This window comes from Aphelocoma coerulescens, unplaced genomic scaffold (assembly GCF_041296385.1).
Source record: "Aphelocoma coerulescens isolate FSJ_1873_10779 unplaced genomic scaffold, UR_Acoe_1.0 HiC_scaffold_77, whole genome shotgun sequence".
NCBI classification, from domain to species: Eukaryota; Metazoa; Chordata; class Aves; order Passeriformes; family Corvidae; genus Aphelocoma; species Aphelocoma coerulescens.
Window position 1 is genome coordinate 1,075,317 of NW_027184063.1, and position 23,024 is coordinate 1,098,340.

The 23,024-nt window shown below is 48.3% G+C and overlaps 2 pseudogenes; one reads left to right on the top strand and one right to left on the bottom strand.

Moving 5' to 3' along the window:
* The window catches only part of LOC138102496 (zinc finger protein 850-like), a 176,932-nt pseudogene that overhangs the window by 146,369 nt on the left and 7,539 nt on the right, over window positions 1-23,024 (bottom strand).
* The window catches only part of LOC138102495 (zinc finger protein 208-like), a 322,764-nt pseudogene that overhangs the window by 4,332 nt on the left and 295,408 nt on the right, over window positions 1-23,024 (top strand).

A 23,024-nucleotide genomic window follows, 5' to 3' on the forward strand; every position in this document is an offset into this window, starting at 1 on the left:
AGACTGTGCTCTTGTGCCTCAAGTTTTTATTGGAAAATGGAAAAATTTTTCAGGAATTTGAACTCTGTTCTATTCATCCTATTGTGTATTTATGTTTTTATATCCCATACTGCAATATAAATATACAATTTGTGAAGCAATGGGGAACAAAGACAACAGAACCCCTTGTATGTCCCAGTAAGATCCCTTTATTTCCAAAAATCACCCCCTCTTTATACCCTTCATCTCAACTGATACCAAACTGAAGAACCATAACAGAACTTAACAGCAGAAGGGCACCCATTGGCTGGCACAGCTGCCGTGCTGCGGTCCACGCGTCCTATCAGCCAATCAGCTTCCCGCTCATATGCTGTGCATGCGTTCCTCCAGCCAATCACAGTCTCACTGCCAGCTGTCACTCAACCGACTCTCTTCTCACTCGCAGCTGCCTCTCACCCTTCACCCAACTTCCAACTGCCCAAGCTGCAGTGGGGCCTTTCCCACAGGGCCTTCTGCTGAGCATAAGCCTCAACCATTTCAACAAATGTAATCCCATATTCCACAACTGTGGTCTCTTGTGTTCCATGAGGCTCCGTTGAGTCACAGTAGAGCCCTGTTCCATGGGATTTGAGAATTCCACTGTGGTCTCTTTTATTCCATGAAGCCTCGCTGTGTCAAATCAGAGCCTTGGTTCCATGAGGTTCTAATACCTCACTATGGTTTCCTGAGCTGTGTTATGCCCTGCTGAAACATATTGGAGGCTTGGTTCCATGATATTCCAAAGCCTCTGAATGGTCTCGTGCATTCCATGAGGCCCTGTTTTGTCACTTTAGAGCCTTGGTTCCATGGGTTTCCATAACCTCACTATGGACTATTGGGTTCCATTAGGACGCGCTGTGTCACACCGCAGCCTTTGTTCCATGCGGTTCTATACCGTGGTTATGGTATCCTGGGTTCTGTGAGGCCATGCTGTGTCATTTTAAGGCTTTTTTCCATGAGGTTCCAGAACCTCACTGTGGTCTCCTGAGCTGCATTAGGCCCTGTTGTGTCATAGTGGAGCCATGGTTCCATGAGGTTCCATAACCTTTCTCTGGTCCCTTGGGTTCCATGAGGGTCCTCTGTGTCACAGTGGACCCTTGGATCAATGGGGCTCCATACCCTCACTGTGGTCTCCCATGTTCCAGAAGGCCCCGCTATGAGACATTCTGAGTCATTCCTGTCCCCCACAGGTGCCCCCACAGGCATCAGGTGGGGGCTGGGCACCATGGGCATGGTGGAATGGCCAGAGTGCTCCCAGGGGCCGTGCACCCAGGTACCCGCCTGCCCACAGACCCTCCTGTGCCCCTACCCCACAACCCACATGGGCTATTCCAAGGTACCCCCACTCTGACACCCCTCCCACCCTGTCCAGGCGTCGCTGACACCTGCAGCCATGTGTGAGGGGGAGCAGAGGCACATGGAGCTGGGGACAGGGTCATTGTGGCACAGGGACCTCACCCACCTCGTTCCCCACCTCTGTGTGTCCTCTGAGCCCCTGGGGATTTCCAGTCCATGGACCTCCTCAACCTCCTGGGGTCCACAACCATCCCTAGAGGTCCCTGTCCCCCTGGTGGTCCCCAGCCCCTGCAGGTCCCCACCCGTACCAGCACCAGTCATGTGGGTTCCATTCCATGAGCTCCAGGGTGACATCTCCTGCCACCCTGAGAGCCCTGCCTGAGGACAGGATGTTTCCACTTTCCATGGCACTTTCTGTTGGTTCATGGTGATCTGCAGGGACATGAGTGTGGGTACAATATTGCTGCTAGCAAGAATTTTCTTGCTTCTTTCTAAGCATGTGGGATACTTTTCTCTCTCATGAAGGGATTAGCAGAAATTCTATAAACTATGAACACCTGCGACCTTGTAGAACTATGTTTATGGTTCAGTAGAAAAATATTTTGACTATGGATGTTTAGGATTTCTGGCCAATCAACCCAGGAGGTGGCTGATCCTTTGTCCAATTGGACTTTGAAGAAAAATGTCTATAAAAGAGTTTGTAAAATAATTAAATTAATGAATCTGGCTGTACAATTCCTGCCTATTGGATCTCTCTTCTCCTCCCTATGGCTGCAGGATACAGTAACATTTGGTGCATGCTGATGTGATCTGCACGCTGCAATGTGTCCTGAAGGCTGCGAGCCAAGCTGAATTTCTTTAGAGATACGCTGTTCCCTTCCCTGCCCTGGACTGGGATATCCAATGGGACTCAGAAAATGGCAAACAGTGGTTTAAAAACCGATGCTGTGGTAACGGTCTGGAAAGGTGTTTTCAGTATAATGCACACCTCCATTCCTGAGAGCTCACTTTGTGAGCTATTAGACTAGGCTGCCCTCCATGGTATTTCCCTGGACAGAGACACCACCCTGGATTTTGGGCTGTGGCAGGAGCTCAGCTGTGCAATCCAGCACGAGCTTCAATCTGGGGATCCAGCAGTGGGGGAATTATTGCACTCTTGGCGATTTTTATTTAATCTGCTGATAGACCTTGACTGCGGCAGCAGAGTTGGCTCGCCTGTTTTGGTGGCAAGTGAAGGAGAGATATCTGAAGGGGACCTCACAGACCTGGTTCCAGGGGTGGGTGGTGGTGGACCCAAAAAATCCCCCCCAGCTCCATGGACGGAGAATGCCCCGGAGCTGCACTGGGTTACCCTGCACAGTCGCAGGACTCCGCGCCCCCCAAGGACCTCGTGCCGGCAGACAAGCTGGTGGGGGGGTCGGGGCAGCGGGAGAGCGCGCAGCTCACCTTGCCGTTCAGCTCAGCGGCGGCTATCACTTTTCCAGGGCCGAGGATTGGAGGTCTCGCCTCCCAGACGCCCATGGCAGCTCCTAGCCTGTTTGCGCAGGCGCCTGCTGCGCTGAGGATGCCCAGATGGACCTTTTTGGCTGGCATAGACAGACAATACTGTGCATGTGTCTACTGTAGCAAGAATGCCCGGTTGTGGGCCATTGCCCTCCGTGGCGCCGGACTGTTCTGCGCAGTCGCAAAACCGAGCAATCTACCTTCTAATACAGCATCTGCCTTTGTTGATGGAAATGCCAAATATCTCATGGCAGCTATCGGAACTGCTCAGCTTTCAAAAGCAGCTGCTGCAACTGCCAGAGGCACCCCGCCGCACAGGGTACGCTGGGCCCACGCTGCTCGTGCCGCCTGCGAGAGACACAGCTCCGAATCCGGAAGTGGCGCAGCCAGTGGCTCCCAACCCGAAACCAGTGGTGGCATTGGTGATCTCTGTGTTGCCTGCTGGCACGGCACTGGGGCTCCAGCTGCCAGCGGAGCTGAGACCAGCAACAGAAGCAGCAGATGCGGCGGCTGTGCCCCGGCCAGTGATGGCTCCAGGGGCGACTGCGGTGCAGGAGGTGGCAGCGGCTCTAGGCGCTGCCGCCACACAGGAGACGGCTGTGGCAGCTCCAGTGCCGGGTCGGTCAAAAACGGCCGAGACCACATCCCAAAAAGAAGCTGCAGTTCAAACCATGGCACAGCTGACTGCAGCCTCTGCTATCAGCTTCTCTTCTGGTCAGCTCATTCCCCTCCGCCCACTTCTGTTTGCTCACGGCACCTCAAAGTTGCCTTTACGCAATGATTCCTCATCAGGCAGTAAGACAGAGGAGGTTTTTCCCCGGGACGTAAAGCCGCTGTAGCCGGGCAGCGAAAGAAAAGGCTGCTCTGGTCTCGCCCTTGGACCTTCCCGGACTGCACTGTGACAGTGCGTCTGACCCACTACAACCGTTTCTGGGAGTCACTTAAGATGCGGGCTTTGGAGGAGGGTGACTGGAAGTTATTGGAAACACTTGGAATGCCAAACAGATTTGAGGATTCTGGGAGTAATCAGGAAGCTGTTACAGTGCATCCTGAGGCTGCGTCAGTAGTTCAGTGTGGGAGATAGAGGAGTAGAAACTCCTGCAATTAAAGGAGGCTTTGATTTACAACCCTGGAAGAGACTAGGTCTGGCTTAATTGACAGAGATTTGTGGACTTTAAGCAACAGGATTACAAACTTGTGTTCCTATCATTATAAGTAAAATTGTACACTGGGTGTTTTGGTGAAGGGTTTTAAAATATAATAGTGTGATTTTATATAGTTTAAGTTAAGAATTTAGATGGTATAAGAGAGACATCTGTGTGTACGTGACATGAGAAGTTATTGGTCAAAACATAAGCTGCATTGCAGTGAGAAGTGCCACAGGTGATAGGTCATTAATCTAAAACAAAGTGTCGTTTTAAGTATCTATTAGATTAGAAAGTTATAAATTACGATGTAACCCTAAATCTTGTGACTAGTCGCCATTACTCGTATGTGTTGTAAAATCTCATGCCTCGACTGATGCGTTTGTTATTTTAAACAATAAATTCGTGTAGTTGCATAGTCCCATCCCTGAAAAGTTATTTTCCTCCGACACGTGAAAGCGCAGAAACGGACAAGTGGTGCCCCGGCAAGTGGTGCCCGGTGTGCGGAGGATTTACAGCGCAGAGGTCGGAGTAGGATGAAGAGGATTCCCTTGGTCAACGTGAGTTATCCGTACCCTGAAAGGAAGGGTGATCCGGCGAGAGCTTAAGCTGAAAGGAAGCTTGAAGGAGAGTCGCGGGTCGATTTCTCCCTAGCACGCCGGTAGGAAATCTGTCTTCAACGATTGAGTGAAGGCAGGGGCCGGGAAGGTAGAGAGATGGGTGAAAATATTTCAAAAGAACAGAGGGATGTTTACAATAAGTTAGATGCCTCGCTGAAGTTGCATTCTGAGCCTCTTTCCAGCAAAGAAGTGAAAGATTTATTGCTTTGGGTTTTCCGTAATTGCCCTGATGTTGACTTTGAACTTCTTCTTACTAAATCAGTTTGGGATGATATTGCGACTAGACTTTACGATCTCGCTTCAAAACGCGATAAGGCGGCAGCTATGTTAATCCCTGCTTGCCGGGTGGTGATAGAATTGTTGAACAGCTCAGTGATTAATGGCGGCTCCAAAATTTTAACTGCGCCACGGGCTCCCTCTCAGTCGCCCCCTCCGGCCGCTTGTACTATTGCACCCGAAGGGGGGGGTGGTGGAGGAAAGAGGGGGGAGCCCTCGGAAGTGATGTATGGTGCCGGAGGGCGGGAGGCCCCGGAAATTACATCTCCGGAAATGACATCTTCGGAAGTGATGAAAGCAAAGATGGATGCCCCCATGACAGCTCGGAGGGTTGCCGGTAGCACAGCAGAGGTGCAAACTCAGGATGAATGTTTACCATCAGTGAATGAATCTAATTTAAGCCTTCAAGATATGAATAGGCTCTCCTCTGCCGATAAGCAGAGAGAAATAAATCTAAGGGAAAAGCCTGTTTTAACAAATTGGAATGTTATACATCGGGAGGTATCTAAAGAGGATGATCTTGTCCCAGCTCGTAAATCATTGTTAGCATTGCCGGTGAGATATGAGAGAAGAGGAGCAAACCCGAGATGGAAGAAGCTCGTGACAGTGTTGTAACAGAGATTAAAAGGGCTGGACTTGAGATTTCTACGTCAAAAATACAAGAAATTCCACCGTGGAAATATTTGGGATGGAAAATGACAGAACAGTCAATAAGGCCACAGAAAATACAGCTTCGAATTAAAGTTCATACCTTACAAGATTTGCAGCAGCTTTTGGGAGAGATAAATTGGATTAGAGTTACTTTAGGGATTACTAATGATGAACTTGCTCCAGTTTTTGATTTGTTAAAGGGAGATTGTGACATTACTTCCCCAAGAACCCTCACACCTGAAGCTCTAAAGGCACTTGACAGAGTAACAGAGGCTTTACAGAAAAGACAAGCACATCGTTGTGTAGATTCACAACCATTCTTCCTTGCAGTACTGGGGGAAAAAATGCAATTGTATGGTCTTATATTTCAATGGGATGCTTCTGCCAAAAATCCCTTATTGATAATAGAATGGGGTTTTTTGCCTTATAGATCTCCAAAAACAATCTTCACAACGATGGAAATGTTAGCTCAGATTGTAATCAGAGGCAGGTCAAGGTTGTTAACTATGGCAGGCAAGGAGTTTGCGATAATTTATTTGCCTCTGAAGAAGCAATATTTTGATTGGGCATTACTAAACTCAGAAGAACTTCAGATTGCATTATTGAATTATCCAGGTACTTGTTCTATTCATTTCCCTAGTCATAAACTATTTCAGGCAAAATTAAGCTTTAGAGAAAGACCACTGTTAAGTGAAGTGCCTTTGGATGCTGTGACAATTTTTAGTGATGGGCCAGGGAAGACACATGGCTCGGTGGCAATGTGGCAAGACTCAGAAACTAAAATATGGAAACAGAATATTCAAATAGTAGAGGGTTCAACCCAGGTAGTAGAACTTGCCGCAGTAGTTAGAGCATTTCAGCTTTTCCCGGAGCCTTTTAACTTGATTACAGATTCTGCTTATGTTGCTAATATAGTTAAGAGAATAGAAGGATCAGTTTTGAAGGATGTTAACAATGATGCTCTGTATCGTCATCTTAAATGTCTTTATACCCTTGTGCAAAATAGAACTAATCAATATTTTGTCTCCCATATTAGAGCTCATTCTTCACTCCCAGGATTCCTGGCGGAGGGCAACTCCAGGGCTGATAAGTTAACAGTTGCTATAGTGAACACCTTGCCAAATATTTTTGAACAAGCAAAGTTGAGTCATGCCTTTTTTCATCAGAATGCACAAGCTCTTATGTTTCTTATGTTTCGTCTTTCCAGAGATCAGGCTAGAGCAATTGTAAATACCTGCCCAGATTGCCAACTGGTGCAGCCTTCTGTCTCCATGGGAGCAGTAAATCCTCGAGGGCTACAGAGTTTGCAATTGTGGCAAACGGATATCACTAAATATCCATCCTTTGGAAAATATAAAAATATCCATCTATCAGTGGATACATTTTCCAATGCAGTTTTTGCTTCTGTACACACAGGAGAGACAGCAAATCACGTGTGTCAGCATTTTTTTGCAAGCTTTCGCTTCCTTGGGGGTGCCTCAAGAAATAAAAACAGATAATGGTCCTGCTTATACAGCTCAGAAAGTAGCCACATTTTTGATGAATTGGGGTGTTCGCCATACTTTTGGCATTCCTTATTCGCCCACGAGTCAGGCAATTGTAGAAAGGACACATCATTCCTTGAAACGTATTTTAGATCAGCAAAAGGGAGATCTAGCACAAGCAACACCACAGATGTGATTAAGTAAAGCTTTGTATGTTTATAACTTTTTGAATAGTTCTTCTGCAGAGCCTGATCCTCCAATATTTAGGCATTTCTCTAATAGCACACATGCAAAGTTAAGAGAAAATCCTTTGGTTCTGATTAGAAATCCAGAAACAGGACAAATAGAAGGTCCATTCCCATTAATAACCTGGGGCAAAGGGTTTGCTTGTGTTTCTACAGGTACGGGACCTAGGTGGCTTCCTGCGAAGAATGTGAAACCATATCACGCGCAGAAAGAAGCTGACAGCTCTACGAGTACAGAAGAGAGTACGCAGACGTGAACTTCGCAGAGACTACAGCCCATACCTGCAATCTTTTGTTTTATTGTTAAAGCTATAAATTTTAGGTTTTAGATTGATGTAAGAGTGTATAAGCAAATGTGTTGTAAAGATCTTTTGGCAAATAATCCTCATCATTAAATAAAGTGAAAGTAAAATTGGGAAATACAAAAATATTCTTACAAATTAGTTTAGAGATTGAGATTTGAGAAGGAGTCTTTTGCAAAGAGAACTTTCAAGAAACATGAAATCTAATCAAATGTTAAGTTTATTTTTTGCTTTGTTTGTCTTATTTACTTTTGGTAGAGTAGCTTTGCCAGTCGATCAACCTAAGACCAATGTTTGGGTGACTTTAGCTAATGCTTCAGGGTTGGATACTCTATGTCTGTCTACCACAACTCCAGAAAATCCATTTTCAACTTGTCTAGTCAATGTTCCAATAGAGAATTGGCCAATCCCAGAGAAAATTGACAGGGCCTTACGAGGTATCTTTGCAGGATCAGAAGTTTGGGAACACTATACTCCAGTAAATACATGGGAATGGTGGACTCCCTATCTTCCTAAAACCTCTGATGAACCTGAAGAATTGGAAATCCTTGGTTCTGTAAAAGTGAAATTTTGTATTGAGTTCCATTCTACAAACATGAATCAATCACTGATGAGAGATGTTTCTCCATATCACCCTGTGTATAAGAACCACTCCTTTTGGTGTAATAATACTTTTGTCGTTTCATCTGCACCTAGCTCTATTCCTCTGCAATTACCAAGAGGAATGTTTTTTGTATGTGGAGACAGAGCATGGCCAGCTATCCCTTCAAACATTAAGGGTGGTCCGTGTACTTTGGGAGAGCTTACATTATTTACTCCTAATATGAAAACAATTGCCAATGTGAGACACAGACAAAAAAGATCTGCTCTGCATCAATATGGACCAGAGTGCAAAGATGATTTTACCCTATGGGGCTATGGAAAAAGGCTTGTAACATCTCTTCTTATGCCACCAGTTGCCTCAGTAGTTGCGTTAAAGCAGTTGGATCGGTTGGGATGTTGGCTGAGTAAACAATCTAACGATACATCCCTTGCATTAAGTGGCCTTTTAGCAGATGTCAAAAATGTGAGGCATGCCACTTTGCAAAATAGAGCAGCCATTGATTTTCTTTTGCTAGCCCATGGACATGGATGCAAAGACTTTGAGGGGATGTGCTGTATGAATTTGTCTGACCACTCAGAGTCTATTTACAAGAGCATACAACAACTTAAAGAGGGTGTGTCGAAAATAAGAATCGATGATGGAACGTGGCTGGATAATTTGTTTAGTGGATGGGGTTTAGCATCGTGGGTAAAAAAGTGTCTTACAACAGGCCTATATATTTTGGCAGTTATAGTAATAGTTCTCATAATGGTGCCGTGTCTGTTTCAATGTGTACAGTGAATGATTGATAAATCCATCAAAGGAGTTTTTTTGGTGCAGAAAGGAGGGGGAGATGTGGGAGACAGAGGAGTAGAAACTCCTGCAATTAAAGGAGGCTTTGATTTACAACCCTGGAAGAGACTTGGTCGGGCTTAATTGACAGAGATTTGTGGACTTTAAGCAACAGGATTACAAACTTGTGTTCCTATCATTATAAGTAAAATTGTACACTGGGTGTTTTGGTGAAGGGTTTTAAAATATAATAGTGTGATTTTATATAGTTTAAGTTAAGAATTTAGATGGTATAAGAGAGACATCTGTGTGTACGTGACATGAGAAGTTATTGGTCAAAACATAAGCTGCATTGCAGTGAGAAGTGCCACAGGTGATAGGTCATTAGTCTAAAACAAAGTGTCGTTTTAAGTATCTATTAGATTAGAAAGTTATAAATTACGATGTAACCCTAAATCTTGTGACTAGTCGCCATTACTCGTATGTGTTGTAAAATCTCACGCCTCGACTGATGCGTTTGTTATTTTAAACAATAAATTCATGTAGTTGCATAGTCCCATCCCTGAAAAGTTATTTTCCTCCGACACGTGAAAGCGCAGAAACGGACAAGTGGTGCCCCGACAGTTCAGGATGGTAGTGACTCCCCAAAAGGGGAGATCCAAGCTTTCCCAGTGTATAAGGCTCTCCCAAATTCAGGTCAGTGTGATAAGCATGAGGTGATTGCCTGGACGGCTGCACAGGATCTGCAATCCAAGGTGGCACAACATGGGTTTGGTTCTGCTGAGGTTATGCAAATGATAAGGGTGATAAATACAGATTTGCTTGCTCCATTCGATATCAGACATTTAGGTCAAATCCTATTTCAACATGTACAATTTGGAGTTTCTGAGAAAACCTGGAGAAAGCTAGCCAACAAGGCTGCATTAGGGAATATGCAGCTCCCTGCTGAGGAGCCTAGACGTGCAGTGGGGACGGATGCTCTTATGGGGACTGGTCCCTTCTCTGATCCCAATCTCCAGGGTACCTTTCCCTCTAGCGTCCTGCAGAAAGCCCAACAGGTCGGCATGACGGCCGTGTTGAAAACCATAGAGATGGCTGCTCCTAGAAAGCGATATACTGAAATAGTTCAAAGGAGGTCAGAGTAATTCCTCTCTTTTGTAGAAAAAGTTGCTGCTTCTCTGGAGAAGTAGGTTGACGACGACAGGTTAAGGCATATGTTGTTAAGGCAGTTAGTGAGAGATAACGCAAATGAGGAGTGCAGAAAAATCATAGATGCCTTACCAGCAGAACCTGAGCTCACAGACATGGTTGAGGCCTGCCCTAAGGTGGGATCTGGGAGCCAGAAAAGGTCTACTTTGGCTGCGCTTTTGCAGCCATTTCACGCATCTTCTGGTAGTGAACCAAAGCAAACCAAACACACGAGAAAACAGGAATGGCCTAAGCCGAGCCAAAAAGACAACACAGCGATGCCCCAGTGCAAGAGGTGTGGCAGGCCAGGGCATTGCTTGGACTATTGTAGATCTCTGACTCATGCCGATGGTTGGCCTTTGTTGGGAAACTTCCACCGGGGTGCAAGGAGAGGGAATTGCTCTCCGATGCAGTCGCTCCCCCAGAGGGTGGCACAGGAACAAGCACAGGGCTACTCAGCCACCCTAGAGACGGCACCCAGAGATCAGACGGCACCCAGAGATCAGACAGCACCCAGGGATCAGACAGTTTTGACATCCACACCTCAGCAGCAGTTGTCTTAGACTCTAGCGGTATTTATAAGGTTCCCTTGGATGCATATGGACCCTTAGCCCAGGGATCCAGTGTGATGCTGGTGGGAAAACCTGACGTTGACCATCAAGGAATCTTAGTGCACTCAGGAGTTATTGACGCTGACTTTAAAGGTCAGATTTGTGCTATGATCTCCATGCAAAAACCCCCTGTAACTATTCCTGAAAAGACCTGCCTTGCTAAATTAGTGCCTTTTAAGTCTTGTGTCCCCAGCATAGAACAACAAACTCACAAACATAGCAGCAGTGGATCTATGGGACTTCCGCAGGCCTTCTGGACTGCAGACATCTCTGACCAAAGGCCACAGATGACATGTACTCTGATCCTGCCGAACACCTGTCTGCCCCAGATTCAGCTTCAACGTTTGATTGATACAGGTGCTGATGTAACTATTATCTCCTTCTCTGCATGGCCTCCCTCATGGCCTTTAGCCCCTGTGGGATTGCCATCACAGGATTAGGAGGAACCACACAGAGCTATTTAAGCGAACAGCCTGTGGTGGTGAGGGACCCAGAGGGACACCCAGCTACAATTAGGCCTTATGTTACTACCACTTCCCTTAACCTTTGGGGACGGGGCGTGTTGGCAGCTTGGGGGGTGCAGATTGGGACAAATTTTTAGCAGGGGTCACTGTGTGTAAGGGCGCACAGTATCCTACACTGCCTTTATGGTGGCTGACTAACACACCAGTCTTTGAACCGCAGTGGCCCCTACCAATGGAGATGTTAGATGCCCTTCATCAGCTAGTTCAGAAACAGTTACAACTGGGGCACAGGGAGCCTTCTACTAGTCCCTGGAATACTCCTGTTTTTGTAATTAAGAAGAAATCAAGGAAATGGAGATTGTTGCAGGATCTCCGAAAAGTTAATGCAGTAATAGAAGGTATGGGGGCATTGCAGCCTGGCATGCTCTCTCCCACCATGATTCCTACGGGGTGGGACATCCTGATCATTGATTTGAAGGATTGCTTTTTCACAATTCCTTTGCATCCTAATGACAAACCAAAATTTGCCTTTACTGTGCCTGCCGTTAACAATGCTGAACCTGCTAAGAGATACCAATGGAAGGTCCTCCCTCAAGGGATGAGGAACAACCCAATTATCTGTCAGTGGTATGTCGCTCAAGCTTTATCCAGAGTCCATGAGCAATTTCCTGATGCATGCTGCTACCATTACATGGATGATATCCTGGTGGCAGCGTCCACCTGGGATGAGCTGCTGAGAAGACAGCCTCAGCTGCTCACTGCTCTGCATGCCTATGGATTAGAGGTAGCTCCAGAGAAAGTTCAACAGCATCCTCCTTGGAAATATTTAGGAGTGAAAATTTCGGACCAAACTATCCAACGCTAAGAGGTGCAATTCTCGGATTCGATTAAAAGCTTGAATGATGCTCAGAAACTGCTGGGTGTCATCAATTGGTTACGACCTTATTTAGGTCTAACCCCAAAGCAACTTTCCCTGCTTTTTAATATATTAAAAGGGGACCCTGATCTGAATTCACCTCGGGAGTTGACCCCAGAAGCACGACGAGCACTGCAGGAGGTCCAATGGGCTGTTTCCACTTGTCAGGTTATTCGAGTGGATCCCTCCATTGCTATCACTGTTTTCATTAGTATTCCAGACCTCCATCCTATGGCTATCAATGGCCTGATCCTTTGCATAGCCTACAATGGGTCTTTTTGCATCACCAGCTGAAAAGCACTGTGACCACAGTGTTTGAATTGGTCACTTTTCTGATAATCAAATGCTGTGAACAGTGTTTGCAACTGATGGCTGCGGATCCTGCAGTAATTGTCATTCTGATCTCAAAGGAATACTTTGAGTGGAGCCTTATCCATAGTGCTCCTTTGCAAAGTGCACTGCAAAACTTTTCAGGGCAGATCACTTACCATCTGCCCAGCCATTAATTACTGCAGTTGGCAAAATCAACTGTATTTTCCTTGCAGCCAAGAAATAGCCGAGTGCTGGTGCAAAAACCCACCGTCTTTACGAATGGTTCTGGGAAAACTGGGAAAGCCATCGTTACTTGGAAGGACAGATCAGAATGGCAGGTGCTGAAGGGCCACGAGTCAGGCTCTGCTCAGTTAGTTGAATTAAGGGCTGTTACCATGGCTTTTCAATGATTCTCACAGGTACCTTTGAATTTGGTTACTGACTGCTTACATAGCAGATATCACCCAACACTCAGATTGTTCATTTCTGAAGGAGGTGAACAATGCGGCTCTGTTTTCACTGTTGCAAACCTTGTGGTCTGCAATTCAGGCTTGAGAGCATCCCTATTACATTCTGCACATTCGAAGCCACACCAATTTACCAGGTTTTCTAACAGATGGCAATGCCAGGGCTGACAGGCTGGCCAACCCTGCGTGGGTAGGGCCTCAGCCTGACAAAATTGCTCAAGCCAAGGCATGGCACGGTTTCTTCCATCAAAGTGCACGTACCCTGCAGAAGCAGTTTCATTTAATGCCAACCGAGGCTCGCGACATTGTCAGCGCTTGTGCTGACTGTCACGGACTCGCTGCGCCTTTGCCAGCGGGGGTAAACCCCAGAGGGCTAAAAGCCTTGCAGATTTGGCAAACGGATGTAACTCACGTCCCAGAATTTGGTCGGCTTAAATATGTGCAGGTGTCTATTGACACTTTCTCCTCGGCTATGTGGGCTACTGCTCAGACTGGAGAGAAGGGCCGTGATGTCATTGCCCATTGGAAATTGGCTTTCTCGGTCCTGGGCATGCCATCTTCTGTGAAAACCGATAATGGTCCTGCCTACACCTCAGAGAAGACGCGGCAGTTTTTACACCTATGGGGTGTAGACCATACCTTTGGTATCCCACATTCTCCTACTGGCCAAGCCATTGTCGAACACGCTCATGGTACCTGGAAGCATGTTTTGGAAAAACAAAAAGGGGGAATGCATGGAGAAACCCCACAGAGCTGACTAGCAAAAGCTTTGTATACAATTAATCACCTTACAGTACCACAAAATTCAAATAATCCTGTTATTCTGAATCATTTTCTCTCATTGCAGTCTTCAGGTGAGACACAACTTCCCTGGGCAAAAGTCTGGGTGTGGAATTTACTCACTATCCAGTGGGAAGGCCCTCATGAGCTTATCGTTTGGGGTCGTGGGTATGCTTGCATTTCCACAGATACTGGGCTACGGAGGCTACCTTCAACATGTGTTCCCCCTGCCCTACGGCACCAGAGGCAGAACAGGCAACCTCCAAATGATGACCAGAACGCCAACCATCCAAATGGTGACCAGAATGTAGATCATCAGCCTAATGACTCTTCTGATGATGACCAGAATGTCAACCATCAGGCAGATGGTCCTTCTACAAGCAGAGACTGGGATGGTCCTTCCACAAGCAGAGACTGAACCTTAAATTTCTTCTTATGGAGTCAGATAGTTAAAGCCTTAAGGACATATTAAAATTAATAACTGATGTAAATTTCTATTTAGGATTAATATAAAGTTGTTATCTTATCAAACAGAAAGGGGGAATTGTAGGTACAAAAATGCTGCTAGCAAGGATTTTTCTTGCTATTTTCTAAGTCTGTGAGAGACTTTTCTCTCACAGAAGATAGTAGCAGAGTTCTGTAAAAAGTGAAACGCCTGCAGCCTTGAAAGGTCTTGTTCATAGTATAGTAGAAAAATATTTTTACAATGGATGTTTTAGGATTTTAGCCAATCACCCCCAAGGGGTGGCTGATCCTTTGTCCAATTAGACTATGAAGAAAAAAGTCTGTAAAAGAGTTTGTAAAATAATTAAATAAATCAATTTGCTGCACAATTCCTGCCTGCTGGATCTTCTCCCATCCTCCCTATGGCTGCGGGACACGGCAATATACCCTACTGCGTTTTAATATCGTCCTGATCCATGTGTAAATGGTTGCTATGTTACAGGTATATGTTACAGTTTTTGAAAAGTTGTTGCAGTTATTGTTGTTACTGTTCTTAATCTTTTAGAAGTTGTTAAAGTTTTTCTTAGTAGGTTTTCCTCACTTAAACAAAAGAAGGGGAAGATGTGGAACATGGGGTTATATTTGTTGAAGTGGTTGAGCCTTATGCTCACCAGAAGGCCCTGTGGGAAAGGCCCCACTGCGGGCTGGGCGGTTGGAAGTTGGGTGAGCGGTGAGAGGCAGCTGCGAGTGAGGAGAGAGTCGGTTGAGTGACAATTGGCAGAGGGACTGTGATTGGCTGGAGGAAGGCGTGCACAGCATATGAGCGGGAAGCTGATTGGCTGATAGTGATGCCATGAAGATTTTTGCCCTTTCCTTTATACCCCTGTTATACCTTTTTACAACTTCTGTATTCCTAGTGCTTTTTGCCTACATTCTTGGACTTGTTTGTTAAGCTAAGAGACTAAACATTTTAGAAGCTTCGTAGCTGGAGATCAGTGTGCCCCAGACCCCAAGGTCCTCTCCAGAACACATTCTGTAAACCAAGACAGAACCAACAGGGGAAGGTTCCTTGGGGAGGGGGGCTCACTTGAGCCTCTCATTGGGGAATCTTTGATAGATATGCTAATTAGTAAAACCTATAATGTTATACCCAATGTTGGGGAAGACAGACAGACAAAGACAGAGAGACTCGGCAGGGTGCATCTCGATGCATATGACCTGGACATGTACACCTAAGGATCCTTAAAATAAATACCAAGGTAAAATCCCTTTTCCCCTTCTAACCGTGTGTGACTCTTGATTTTAAGACCAGGAAAAGGCATCAATAGGACGCGTGGACTGCAGCACAGCAGCTATGCCAGCCATTGGTGCCCTTCTGCTGTTCAGTTCGGTTTGGTTTCGGTTGTGTCCGGTTGAGGTTAAGGGTATAAAGACGGGGCAGTTTTTGGCAATAAACGGATGTTCTTTGGACATACAAGGGGGTCTGTTGTCTTTGTTCCCCATTGCTACACAAATTGTATATTTATATTGCAGTATGGGATATAAAAACATAAATACACAATAGGATGAATAGAACAGAGTTCAAATTCCTGAAGAATTTTTCCATTTTCCCATAAAAACTTGAGGCACAAGAGCACAGTCTCCAGATTTCTTTTCTCCACTCTCCAAGCCATTGATGCATTTCCCACCTCAGTCCCAGGGAGTGCCCTGGGAGCAGCGACGGCTCAGCCCCAGCGCCCAGGGGAGAGTTCCTGGCTGGAATCCGGAAAGGTTGGAGCCAGCTGGGTTTGGGCCCTGCTCCCAGGGAATGAGGGATGGGATGAGAGGCAATGGCCTCCAGCTGTGCCAGGCAAGGGTCAGCTTGGATACTGGGAACAATTAATGCCTGGAAAGGGTTTTCCAGCCCAGGGACGGGTTTTAATGGGATCCTGGAGCAATGATAGGTGCACATGGTGGGACTCTTCCAGGCCAGATTTTGCCATGGTAAACAACCCTTTTCCTGGGTTTGGAATAAACCTGGAGTCAATCCAGGTCCCACACAGGGCTCTGGGCACAGCAGGGCCATGAGTGCCTGTCATGGTTTGGCACTGGCCCTGTGCCAGGCACCCACAAGAGTCACTCACTGACCCTCCCCTGCCACAGCTGGGCAGAGGAGAGAACAATGTAATGAAGGGCTGGGAGAAAACACTCCAAGGGCAAAACAGGCTCAGCTTAGAGGTACAAAGTGAGTTTATTACTGACAAAATCAGAGCAGGATAATGAGAAGCAAAATGAGCCCTTAAAAAACCACCTTTTTCCCCAAGCCCTCCCTACTTCCCACTGACAGTGCAGGGGAAAGGGCGTTGGAGGTTTGCTCAGTTTGTCACCTGAGGTTTCCTTCCTCTCCTCAGGGAGAGGAGTCCTTCCCTGGCTGCACCCTGGAATCCCTCCCACAGGAGACAGCTCTCCGTGAACTTCTCCAGCGTGGGTCCACTCTCACGAGCAGCAGTCCTGCCAAACCTGCTGCAGCGTGAGCCCCTCCCACAGGCACACAGTCCTCCTAAAACTGCTGTGGTGTCCGTCACTCTTCCACTCCAAGGACAGGCTGCTCCAGCCTGGGAGCAGGGCCCCCTCTGTTCACTGGGTCTCCCACTGGAGCACAGACACCTCCAGGCATCCATGTACACTGGCATGGGCACCTCCCCCATGGGTGAGGGTGGATCTCTGCATCCCCTGTAGATCCCCATGGGCTGGGGATGCATCTCTGCATCCCCCCTGGATCCCCAGGGGCTCCTTCATCATGCTCATCACCACGGTCTGCAGAGGAATCTCGGCTCTGGCGCCTGGAGCACCTCCTCCCCCACCTTCTCCACTGACCTTGGCGTCTCCATGTTGTTTCCCTCACATGTTCTCACCTCCTCCTCTTCTCTGACCAGCAGCCAAAACTGTGACTTTGTTTTGATTTTCTTCTTAAATCTGTTTTCCCAGAGGCGTTACCAGTCTCTCTCATTGGCCCAGTTTTGACCAGCAGCATGTCCATCTTCAGAGCCACCAGGGACTGGCGCTGCTGGACACGGTGGAAGCTTCCAGCAGCATCTCACAGGAGCCACCTCTGTGGCCGCCCTGCCACCAAAAACCAGGCTGTGCCAAACCAATACAGGAGTCATCGGTGAGAAAAGCTTTGAGTAAAAATTGTTTTGTGCATTTTCTGATTGGCTTAAAAGTTGTTGTGGTCTCTGGCACCTGCCCATCTCCATGGCAACTGCTGAGTCATCACCGCCGCACGCTCTGATTGGCCAAAGGCTGCTTTGGGGTGGGGGCTGGGGGCCTCCGTCAAACGTGGGACCCCCACAAGCTGCTTATAACCACCAAAACTGGGAGTTATAGCCCTCCCTCAGACACCGGTGGAACTGTGGGGTCACCCCAACCCCCAAAATGAGGCATGGGGCCCACAAGCCATTTATATCCCTGCCCCAGGTTCGTGGAAAGCAGCAGGATCCTCCCCAAAATGGTGTCTCCTCACCATCAGAAAATGAGGAGGGGGTGTCACCTCAGTTTCCAGAAATTAGCGGGTAAACTCCAAAAGCCATTTCTAGCCCCCAAAATTGGCAGAAAGCAGCAGGATCTTCCCCCAAATGGGCTCCCTGTGTCCCTCCCTGTGGTGCCCACTCCAAGTGCCAGGGCCACGTGTCCTCCCTTGTCTCCCTGTACCCCCTCCTCAGGATCGGGGGGTACCCAAAAAAACCCCTCAGGAACAGGGGATAACCCAAATGCCCTCAGATGTGGGGGACACCCAGAAAGGAGATTCCCCCCGGCCTCATCATCCCCAGCCTTCAGCTCTTCATTCCAAACCCCTGCCCCCCTCCCGTTGCCCATCCCCCACCATGTACCTCCCACTCCGTCCAGACCCTCTGAATGCCCATCCAGCCCCTCCTGGGGATTTTGAGGGGGCTGTAGGGTCAAGTACTTTTGGAATGAGACTGAGACATTTGGAGTGGGAACTAAACATTTTCCACTGGGATTCAGTGGTTGTGAGGTGACCGATTGAGACCTCTCATTTTCTGGAGTGCAAAGCGATGGAGAAAACTCTTCCATCTCCCCTCAGAACCCCCAAATCCTCCCAGACATCATCTTCCCTGGTGCCTATGGGAATCCAGAAGGATATGGAGACAACCAGCCAGATGTCTTCCCAACAAGGATACAGGGAATGTGGGTCCTTCGGTGGGGGATGAAGTTGGAGCAGAAGACGAAGCTCTTCCGCAGTCGGGGCACTCGTAGGGCTTCACTTACCGGTGCCTCTGTTGGTGTCTGGTCAAGGCTGAGCTCTGGGTGAAGCTCTTCCCACACTGGGGACACTCGTAGGGCCTCTCTCCGGTGTGGATGCGCCGGTGGGTGATGAGGTGGGAGTTGTGCTTGAAACCCTTCCCACAGTCAGGGCAGCGGAAGGGCCTCTCATCCGTGTGAATCCGCTGGTGCAGGAGGAGACTGGAGCTGGTCTGAAACCTCTTCCCACACTCGGGACACTTGTAGGGCCTCTCCCCAGTGTGGATGCGCCGGTGGGTGATGAAGGTGGAGTTAGAGTTGAAGCCCTTCCCACAGTCGGAGCAGCGGAAAGGCCTCTCCTCTGTGTGAATCTGGTCGTGCTTGAGGAGCTTGTGGCTTGTCTGAAACCTCTTCCCACATTTGGGACACTCGTAGGGCGTCCCCCCAGTGTGGAGCCTCTGGTGGAGGATCAGCTCAGAGCTCTGTCTGAAGTTCTGCTCACATTTCCCACACTGATAGAGCCTCTTCCCAGTGTGGATCTTCTGGTGGCGGATGAGGGTTGAGCTCCGGCTGAAGCTCTTCCCACACTCCCCACACTCATAGGGCCGTTCCCCAGTGTGGATCATCTGATGGCGGAGAAGTTCAGAGCTCTGGCTGAAACCCTTCCCACACTGCCCACACTCGTAGGGCCATTCCCCAGTGTGGATCATCTGGTGGCAGATCAGGTGGGAGCTGCGGCTGAAGCTCTTCCCACATTCCAAGCACTTGTAGCGTTTCTCCCTAGCGTGATGCTGCTCATGGACCACCAGGTTTGACCTCTGACTGGATCTCCAGCCGCCTTCCTGGCACAGGGTGGGTCTTTCCTCCTCACAGCTCCCTGGGCTGCGTTTGCAGCCCCTCCTCCTGTGGGATCTCCAGAGCTTTTCCTCCCCATTTGATTCCTGCGCCATGGAGCTGCTCAAAACAGCCTCTTCCACCAGGTTGTGCCACGGGGATTTGTCCTCCCTGGGCTCCATCCTCAGCTCCTTGTCTGGGGGAGGAAGGACAAGGAGAGGATGGGATTTGCCTCCGTGCCACAGGGAAGGGGAAGGAGATCCCCCCAGTCCGTCCCCGGCAGGACGGCGTTGGCAGCAGGGTTGTCCTGCAGCCGGGGGCGATGCTGGGCTGGGAGATGGAGCAGGAGAGAGGGGGAAAGGGGCAGGGACTTCCTCCTCACCTGCCTGGGGGTCCTGGGGCATCTTCCTCTTCCTCACAGCGTCCTCTTCCATCTTGGGAGTAGGAAATCCTGGTTTGAGGAAAAACAAGTGATGAACACGTTGAATTTGAATGTCCCCCTGCCCAAGTCCTTCTCTAGAAGTCACCGGGCATCTGGGGTCCAGAAAAACCTTCAAACACCAAGACTCAGCCCTGAAAAAGCCTCACAGCAATTCCTCCTCTCTAGTCCCCCTGCTCTTGATGTTCAGGGGTTCCCCACTGTCCTGGGTTGAGGTGTATTCTATTACCATCCTCATGAGCTGTTGAAATCAGGTGGGGCAGTGTTTTCCTTGCCTCCTCCCCCCAGACTATCTTTCTGTTAATGGCCCATCATTGTCCCCCTGCATGACTCAGAGATAACTCCCTCCAGACTATCTTCTGTTAACGAGCCTAATCAACACTTGGCCTCATGACTCATTACTCCATTGTGAGATGCTCCACCCAGAGGGAGGAACCAAGCATCCCATCGTGGATATAACTGGGACTCTGAGCACGAAAGACACGGGCTCCACTGGATTTCCAGAGGATAGGAGCTACACAGCCACCGCTGGACTTTCTGAGGAAGAGCAGACCCCTTCTACTACAGGATCACCACTTCAGAGGACTGCAGCCACCATTCCACCAGACTGCTACCACTACCCTGCCTAACAGGGACTCAGGTTGTATCTTGACTCTGTCAGTGTTTTCTTTTACTTTCTGTTCCTTTTCTTTAATTTCCATTAAATTGTTATTCTGACTTGGTGCCTCTCACTGGTTTGTTTTCAAACTAGTACATAATTTGGCGCCCAACGTGTGGCCTGCCCTGAGAGAAAGTCAGAATTACAATCTTGTATTAACAGAAACCTATTCACCATGGTGCTCAGCTTGTCTGCATGGGTTCTGTATCTTGCTCTCTATATTTTTCCTCACATGGGGAACTACCTACCTGTTGTGTTACTCCTGTTAAAACCAGGGACTGGTATGAGAATTGCTTTATTGGTTTATTATGTCTATAGCATAATAACCTGCGAGGCGATAAATACCATTCGGAATATATACTCAATTTTGTTTGGCTGTCCTAGTCTGGGCTCCTGTGTCTGGGATCTCTTCAACAATCGCACCCAGCCCCTGGTGGGAGGAGTAGAGAGTGGTTTCTTCCAGCCTTTCAGGCCAGGCACAGCAGTTTTTGAAAATATTGAGTTCCCTCTGGATGTTAAGGATGGTATAATCTTCTTGTCAGCTCTATTCTCTTTTTTCTCTATGGCCTGGATTGTGTACACCATGCTTAGAAACAGAACGCTACTTAGTGTGGTGCAACGTCTGCTTGAGGAGGAGGTAAAAAGGAGCAAAGCAGCAAATACCATGTCTACAGAGACTGCCACACAGAAAGGAACCAAAAGCAAAGCAACCGCATCCATCTCTACACAGACTGTCACAAAGGAGAAAGGAGCCAAATGCAAAGCAACAGTGTCTATCTCTACACAGACTATCACAGAGGAGAAAGGAACCAAAAACAAAACAACAGCGTCCATGACTACGCAGACTGACTCAGAGGAGAAAGGAACCAAAAGCACTGTCAGCGTCCCCATGCAAACCACCACTGAACCAGAACAGCCCAAACCAATTGCAGTTGCCCCCGTGCAGAAGAAGAAATCAAAAAGCAAGTCAGTCCGCATAGTGACTGATGAGGATGCAGCAGGACCTTCACATCCAGCAGAAGAGGCAGAGCCAGAGATCATCACTCGGTCACTATCCCTGGGTGAGCTGCGTGACCTGCGGAGGGAATTCACGCGCCAGATGAACGAGTCCATCCTGACCTGGCTGCTCCGCATTTGGGACGCTGCAGCCAATGACACCATTCTGGACGGAAGTGAGGCCAGGCAGCTGGGATCTCTGTCCCGGGATGTGGTCATTGACCAGGGGATCGGGAGAACCCAAGAAACTCTCAGCCTCTGGCGGCGACTGCTTACAAGTGTCAGGGACAGGTACCTTTGTAAAGAAGACCTCCAGGTGCACCAAGGGAAATGGAGCACAATGGAACAAGGTATCCGGTGCCTGAGGGAATTAGCTGTGCTGGAGATCATTTTCTCAGAAGACGAGAGATTTCCTAAGAGCCCAGATGGTGTCCAGTGCACGTCACAGATGTGGTTGAGGTTCGCACGCCTTGGACCAGAGATATACTCCCATTACCTGGCAACGCTGCAATGGAGGGAAGGCGAGGACAGGGTGGGCGTCTTGGTGAACAAACTGAGGATTTACGAGGACACCGTCACAGCCCCGTTTCGCACCCATGTCTCATCCGTGGAAACAAGTCTTTTGGCTGAGCAAGTCCGGAGCTTGATTGAAGAAGGCCATCAGAAATTGAAAAAGGAACTTAAGGAAGAGATTTACCAGATCTCGCCAGAACCAACAAGAGTCTCCACCATTAGGAGCCGGCGTCCCCCAACCAGGGAGAGAGGATACACCCCACGAGGTAATCTCTGGTTTTTCCTTCAGGAACATGGAGAAGACATGAGTAAGTGGCATGGAAAACCCACCTCCTCCTTAGCAGCCAGGGTATGTGAACTAAAAAGAGGGACAACTACCACAAGAAGCGCATCTAGAGTCAACATTGCTCCGGTCTCTCGCACACAGAACTCCAGACGATACCAGAATGATAGTATGACTGATCCTCTTGAAGGGACCTCAGGAACATACTCACCGGAAGGGAGCAACATGCACCAGAACCAGGAATAGAGGGGCCCTGCCTCTAGCCAGGTAGAGGAAAGGGATAATCGGGTCTTTTGGACTGTGTGGGTCCGATGGCCTGGCACAGCTGACCCACAAAAGTACACGGCTTTGGTTGACACAGGTGCTCAATGTACTCTGATGCCATCAAGGTATGTGGGAGCAGAACCCATTTCTATTTGTGGGGTGACAGGAGGATCCCAGCAGCTGAGTGTACTGGAAGCTGAAGTGAGTTTAACTGGGAACGAGTGGCAGAAACACCCCATCGTGACTGGCCCAGAGGCCCCGTGCATTCTCGGCATAGACTATCTCAGAAATGGATATTTCAAGGACCCAAAAGGACATCGTTGGGCTTTTGGGATAGCTGCTGTGGAGACAGAAGATATCAGACAACTGAATACATTGCCTGGCCTCTCAGATGACCCGTCTGCCGTGGGACTGCTAAGAGTGGAAGAACAACAGGTACCAATCGCCACAGCAACAGTACACCGTCGGCAATACCGCACCGACAGAGACTCTGTGGTTCCCGTCCATGAGATGATTCGTAAACTGGAGAGCCAAGGGGTGGTCAGCAAGGCCCATTCACCTTTCAACAGCCCTATACGGCCAGTGCGTAAGTCCAACGGAGAATGGAGACTGACGGTGGATTACCGTGGCCTGAATGAAGTCACACCACCATTGAGTGCTGCTGTGCCGGACATGTTGGAACTTCAGTACGAGCTGGA